Here is a 7,699-nt window from a genome sequence, read left to right as displayed (position 1 = left end):
GTTGTGTTAGGCCCTTCGACATTCCTCTTCAATTTGGCCCAGATCGGTTCAGATTTGGATATATCTGCCATACAGACCGATCTATCGATTTAAAGTCTTGGCCCCATAATAGGTGCATTTCTAATCCGATTTTGCTGAAATTGGACAACTTGTCGGTTCAGATTGGTCTATATTTGGATATAGCTACCAAAAATACCAATTTTTTGTTCTACAAAACTGAACAGTGACTTTTACTTATTAGACCACTCAATGTCCATGAATTTGGTCGAAATCGGACCATATTTAGATAAAGCTACTATGGGGGCATAAATTATGCATTTTTCAACGAATTATCACAAAGGGTGGTTTACATATATACCCCAAGTCGAGGGTATCCAAAGTTCGGCCTGGCAAAGTTTTCCATGTTGTTGAGTAATAGAGGCCCAATTGCCGTGAACGGCAACGAATCGATAATTGATGGTTATAATTAACACTGGCCGATACAGCTGCGATATTTTCTGAAGTTCGCAATCTACGTAAGCATGTTGGTGGTTTAATGTCCATCAATGGGTATTTAGCGATGAAGCTCATATATTGCCCAATGCGTATGTAAATAAACAAAATTATCGATTTTTGTAGTGAAGATCAGCCAGAAGCATTGCAAGAGTTACCGATGCATTCAGAAAAAAGTCACAGTTTGGTGCGGTTTATGGGCTGGTGGCATCATTGGACTGTACTTCTTCAAAGATGATGCGAATCGTAACGTAACTGTGAACTGTGAGCGCTATCATGAGATGAAAGCAAACTTTTTTTTCCCAAAATACAAGAGGTTGACTTGCCTGCCATGTGGTTTCAACAAGACTGTGCCACATGCCACACAGCACGCGTAACAGTGGACTGATTTGAGAGGGCGAGTTGGGTGAACATTTTATTTCACATTCGGGAGCGGTTAATTGGTCACCTAGATCGTGCGATCTAAGGCCTTTAGACAATTTTTTGTGAGGCTATGTTAAAGCTCATATCTATACGGACAAGCTTGCTTCAATCGATGCCGATGGAAGTCAACATTGAAGCATTTATTCGTAAGATACCGGTCGAAAAGTTGGAAAGAGTATGCCATTATTGGACTAAGGGTATAGACCTTTTAAGGCGCAGCCACGGTCAACATTTGCATATATTAATCTTCAAACATTAAATTATATGGACCGTACTATCGACTCAAATAAAGATTTCAGGAATTTTTCTGAATTTTATGTTATTTTTTTTTTTTTTTTTTGAAAAACTTTCCTATAGCTCTTTAAAAATCACCATTTATATGTACGAGGGCGATCCTAAAAGTAGACGAACTGATATTTAGACGGCGGTAGTAGTATTGTGACGGCGAAAGTCCCTAGGGTCGTTTTGACCCACACAATATGCTTACGTTAAGTTGAATTTTTGGTAATAAGTGTTGATTTTGTTTGAATTGTGAAAGAATGAATAACGAAATAATGAATTAAAAAAAATATAAAGTTAAGTCGTTTGTCCCATTACCGGAGTCACTGGAGTTAGGTCATTTTGCATCATTAACGTACGACACTTGCCGTAAACATGTTACCGTTAGTCAACAACAACTTCTCCATACGACTCCTTGTGGATATTCTAAACAGCTGCAAAATATGTAAAAAAAGGCCTTGCTGCCGTGTGTACCAAGTGAGCGTGTACCCACATCGCCTTGCTGCCAGTGCTACCGACGCTTTGGTGCCTTGACGTCCGTGACTACACGGTGACCGTGATTAAACATTGCCTTGCCGCCGTGGTGATTGAATATCACGGTGGCTTGCCTCCCGTGACGCCGCCGCGAATAACAAGTAACCGTATGCGGCAGTGCCTTGCTGCCGTGACTACCCAGTGGCCATGATTTAACAGTGCCTTGCCGCCGTCGTGAATGAACATCACGGTGCCTTGCCGCCCGTGACGCCTCCGCGAATAAATCAGTGACCGTGATTTAACAGTGACTTGCCGCCGTCGTGAATGAATATCACGGTGCCTTGCCGCCCATGACGCCTCCGCGAATAACACGTGAACGTGTGCTACAGCGCCTTGCCGCCGTGACTGCCCAGTAACCGTGATTTAACAGTGCCTTCCTGCTGTCGTGAATGAATATAACAGTGCCTTGTCGCCCGTGACGTCACCGTGAATAACAAGTGACCATGTGCTACAGTGCCTTGCCGCCGTGACTACCCAGTGACCGTAGTTTAACAGTGCCTTGCCGCCGTCGTGAATGAATATCACAGTGGCTTGCCGCCCGTGACGCCGCCGTGAGTAACAAGTGACCATGTGCTACAGTGCCTTGCCGCCGTGACTACCCAGTGGCCATGATTTAACAGTGCCTTGCCGCCGTCGTGAATGAATATCACAGTGGCTTGCCGCCCGTGACGCCGCCGCGAATAACAAGTGACCGTATGCTACAGTGCCTTGCTGCCGTGACTACCCAGTGGCCATGATTTAACAGTGCCTTGCCGCCGTCGTGAATGAATATCACAGTGGCTTGCCGCCCGTGACGCCTCCGTGAATAACACGTGACCATGGGCTACAGTGGCTTGATACCGTGACTACCCAATGACCATGATTTAACAGTGCCTTGCCGCCGTGGTGAATGAATATCACGGTGGCTTGCCTCCCGTGACGCCGCCGCGAATAACAAGTAACCGTATGCGACAGTGCCTTGCTGCCGTGACTACCCAGTGACCGTGATTTAACAGTGACTTGCCGCCGTCGTGAATGAATATCACGGTGCCTTGCCGCCCGTGACGCCTCCGCGAATAACAAGTGACGATGTGCTATAGTGTCTTACTGCCGTGACTACCCAGTGACCGTGATTTAAAAGTGCCTTGCCGCCGTGGTGAATGAATATCACGGTGTCTTGCCGCCCGTGACGCCGCCGCGAATAACAAGTGACCGTGTGCTACAGTGCCTTGCTACCGTGACTACCCAGTGACCATGATTTAACAGTGCCTGGCCGCCGTCGTGAATAAATATCACGGTGGCTTGCCGCCCGTGACGCCGCCGGGAATAACAAGCGACCGTGTGCTACAGTGCCTTGCCACTGTCGTGAATGAATATCACAGTGACTTGCCGTCCGTGACGCCTCCGCGAATAACAAGTGACCGTGTGCTACAATGCCTTGCCGCCATGACTACCCAGCGACTGTGGCTTAACAGTGCCATGCTGCCGTCGTGAATGAATATCACGATGCCTTGCCGCCCGTGACGCAGCCGTGAGTAACAAGTGACCGTGTGCTACAGTGCTTTGCCGCCGTCGTGAATGAATGGCACAGTGCCTTGTCGCATTTAACACCAAGTGACCGTGATCGTACCGTGCCTCGCTGCCGGGTATATCGAGTGACCGTGACCCCTCAGTGCCTTGCTGCCGTCGTGAATGAATGACACAGTGCCTTGTCGAATGTGACACCAAGTGACCATGATCGTACCGTGCCTGGCTTCCGGGTATATCGAGTGAACCTGACCCCTCAGTGCCTTGCCGCCAGTGCTACCGCCTTCGGGAGTGACCGACACGGTGCCTTGCAGCCTGTGACGCCGCAGTGAGTACCAAGTGTCCATGATCTTACCGTGCCTTGCCGCCAGTGAGACATACCCCGGAGAATATCACCAACTAGCCGAAGGGTTTCCCACGACAGCGTCGAGCCGTGGAGGAAGGCTGAGCCCAGCAACCGGCCGCCCCGCTGCAATCCTAACTATTTGTAAAGAGTATGACATCCAGCGAACTGTTCAAATACAAACAGCATGCCTTTGTCAAGGGAAGGTCTGTGGAGACCGCCCTGCACGAGGTGTGCATAAAATAGAAGAATCCTTCGATGCCAAGACGTACACACTGGCGGTATGCATTGACTTCGAAGGGGCTTTTAACAATGTGCGAACCGGCACACTGATCCAATTCGTAGACCAGTACCGGGTGAACCCGGTTCTTAGAAACTGGATAAACCATATGCTAAGGAACAGGTGGATAAATTGTGTGTCCCATGGCATAAATATAAGGGAGATAGTGGCACAGGCAGGCCACATTATCGCCACTCCTATGGGTAACCACCATAAATGACCTATTACGGATGCTGACTGAGGAGGGATTTGAACCCATCTGCTATGCAGACGATGTTACAATATTTCTAAAGGGTAAGGTTCCGAACGAGCTATGAAGAAGGGCCGAAAGGGTCTTGCATATGGCATATGACTGGGCTAGACCAAGAGGTCTCAATGTTAACCCAAAGAGGACTGAAATATGCCTGTTCACGAGGAAGACGAAGGTGGGCCAATTTAAGGCACCACGGTTCCTCAATAAAAAGATTTCGATATCTGACAAGGTCAAATACTTAGGTGTGATCTGGGACAGGAATCGGAAGTGTCGCACTCAGGGGCGTACTGAGAAAGCTCACAGATGTTGGGCACTATGTAGACGGGCACTATGTGAATCCCAGGATAGTCCACTGGCTCTACAGAAGCTTGATTGGACCAATACTTTCTACACCTCAGTAGTTTGGTGGACTGCTATGGAGAAAAAGTGCAACATAAGGACCATACAACAGGTTCAGAGATCATATTGTCTTGGCATAGGCGGAGCGATGAGGACCACGTCCACTAGGGCACTGGAGACTATTCTAGATATCCGACCCATTGACATACAGATTATGTGTGAGGCAGTCCCTGCGGCTATGAGACTAATGGCGATGGAAGCACCTCATACCATCGCGGTATAATCGAGGCGACGATAGAAAACCTGGAAGGAAGGGAAGAGGTTTCCGATCGGATACCTGAGATGAACCTTGAAGTCGAATGCGAGGCACTGCTGCCATCGGCACAGTCTTGGATTGACGGAACCCTAGTATTGCCATCTGGAGGATCATGTTACACGAATGGATCAAAGCTTGAGGACAGAGTGGGCCTGGGGGTTTACATTGAAAACCCAGGGACTGAGATTTGTTTTAGACTGCCTGACCATAATACGGTCCTGCAGGCGGAGATCTGGGCGATCACGGAATGCGTGAAGTGGTGTGGTGCTAACGCGAGGTGACCACGAAGACTTCGAGTTTGAATACCTTTACCGACAGTAAAATTGCCATAAGGGCAATAACAACCAGGGCGGTAAGGTCTCGAACAGTCTTGCAGTGTAAGAAGGAGATTAACGCCTTCTCTGAGGATGGCTGAATCCGCATCGTTTGGGTGCCGAGCCATAACGAAGTAAGGGGAAATGAAAGCGCAACGATTTGGCGATGAAGGCCAGAGGACTGCCGTCAATAAACTTGGTTAACCCGAAGCCTTTCGGGTCGACGCAGTCCGAGTTAAGGGAGCGGGCGACAAATGCTCATGCAACATTGTGGCACAGCGAAACGGTCGGTAGAATGGCGAAAATCCTATTCGGGGATCCAGATCGTGAGAGACGAGGCTATTACTGAAAGGAAGCAAGAAGGAGGTCAGTGGTAGCTATTGGTATCATAACGGGACACATAGGACTTCGAACTCACTTGTATAAAATCGGTGCGGCAAGTGATAGCATGTGTAGGGCATGCGGGGAAGATGATGAGACTTTGGAGCATTTCCTTTGTCATTGCCTGGCTTTCGGGTCCAACACATACCGGCACTTAGGTGGAGACACAATATCAGACATGAACCAACTTAGGGGAGTGGTATTGAAATCAATTAAGGATTTTGTAAGTAGCGCGGAATTCCTAACTTAAAATTTTCTTTTTATACCCTCCACCATAGAATGGGGGTATACTAATTTCGTCATTCTGTTTGTAACACCTCGAAATATGCGTCTGAGACCCCATAAAGTATATATATTCTTGATCGGCATGTCATTTTAAGTCGATCTAGCCATGTCCGTCCGTCTGTCTGTCGAAAGCATGCTAAATTTCAGCCAAATCGGATAGGAATTGCGACCTCTAGAAGCTCAAGTAGTCAAGTCCCCAGATTTGTTTATATGACAACTATATAAGGTTATGAACTGATTTAAACCATACTTGGCACAGTTGTTGGACATCATAACAAAATACTTCGAGCAAAAATTCATTCAAATCGGATAAGAATTGCGACCTCTAGAGACTCAAGAAGTCAAGACCCAAGATCGGTCTATATGGCAGCTATATCAGGTTATGAACCGATTTTTACCATACTTGGCACAGTTGTTGGATATCATCACAAAACACGTCGTGCAAAATTTCATTCCAATCGGATAAGAATATCTCTAGAGGTTTAAGATGTCAAGACCCAAGATCGGTTATATGGCAGCTATATCAGGTTATGGACCGATATGGCCCATTAACAATACCAACCGACCTACACTAATAAGAAGTATTTGTGCAAAATTTCAAGCGGCTAGCTTTACTACTTCGGAAGTTAGCGGGCTTTCGACAGACAGACGGATGGACAGACGGACGGACGGACAGACAGACGGACATGGCTAGATCGACATAAAATATCACGACGATCAAGAATACATATACTTTATGGGGTATCAGACGTTACGTTAGTTACAAACAGAATGACGAAATTAGTATACCCCCATCCTATGGTGGAGGGTATAAAAAAATAGTTTCAGGAGAATTGGCAATCTTCTTAAACTTATATATATACCCCACACCACTACTGTGGTACAGGTTATTATAACTTAAAGAATTAGTTTCTAACACCCAAAAGGGTGTTAGATAGACCCATTGATAAGTATACCGATCGACTCTGAATCACTTTTTGATTCGATTTCGCTATGTCCGCCTGTCTGTCCGTCTGTCTATGTTAATTTGTGTTCAAGGTACAGGTTGCATTTTTCATCCGATCTTCTTTAAATTTGGTATGGGCATGTTTTTCGGCCTAGAGACGAAGCCTATTGAAATTGGAAAAAATGTGTTCAGATTTGGATATAGCTCCCATATATATGTTCGTCCGATTTGCAATAATACTGCAATAAAATGGTCACTTGTTAACCGATTTTCTCGAAATTTGGTAGGAAGGATTTTCTTATAACTCCCGATATTACAGGTGAATTTCAAAGAAATCGGTTCAGATTTATATATAGCTCCCATATATATTTTAGTTCGATTTGAAGTAATAATGCAATAAAATGGTCATTTGTTCACCGATTCTCTTGGAATTTGGTAGGAAGGATTTTTTTAACGACTCTCGACATTACTGGTGAATTTAATGGATATCGGTTCAAATTTGGATATAGCTCCCATATATATGTTCGTCCGATTTGCAGTAATACTGCAATAAAATGATATTTTGTTAACCGATTCTCTCGAAATTGGGTAAAAAGGATTTTCTAATGACTCACGATAATACAGGTGAATTTCATAGGAATCAGTTCAGATTTCGATATAGCTCCCATATATATGTTCGCCCGATTTGCAGTAATAATGCAATAAAATGGTCATTTGTTCACCGATTCTCTCGAAATTTGGCAGGAAGGATTTTCTCTTGACTCTCGACATTATAGATGAATTTCATAGCAATTGGTTCATATTTAGATATAGCTGCAATATGTGTATTGGGTTGCTCAAAAAGTAATTGCGGATTTTTCATATAGTCGGCTTTGACAAATTTTTTCACAGCTTGTGACTCTGTAATTGCATTCTTTCTTCTGTCAGTTATCAGCTGTTACTTTTAGCTTGCTTTAGAAAAAAAGTGTAAAAAAAGTATATTTGATTAAAGTTCATTCTAAGTTTTAT

Source organism: Stomoxys calcitrans, chromosome 5 (assembly GCF_963082655.1).
Source record: "Stomoxys calcitrans chromosome 5, idStoCalc2.1, whole genome shotgun sequence".
NCBI lineage: Eukaryota > Metazoa > Arthropoda > Insecta > Diptera > Muscidae > Stomoxys > Stomoxys calcitrans.
Note: the sequence above shows the minus strand (reverse complement) of the source record.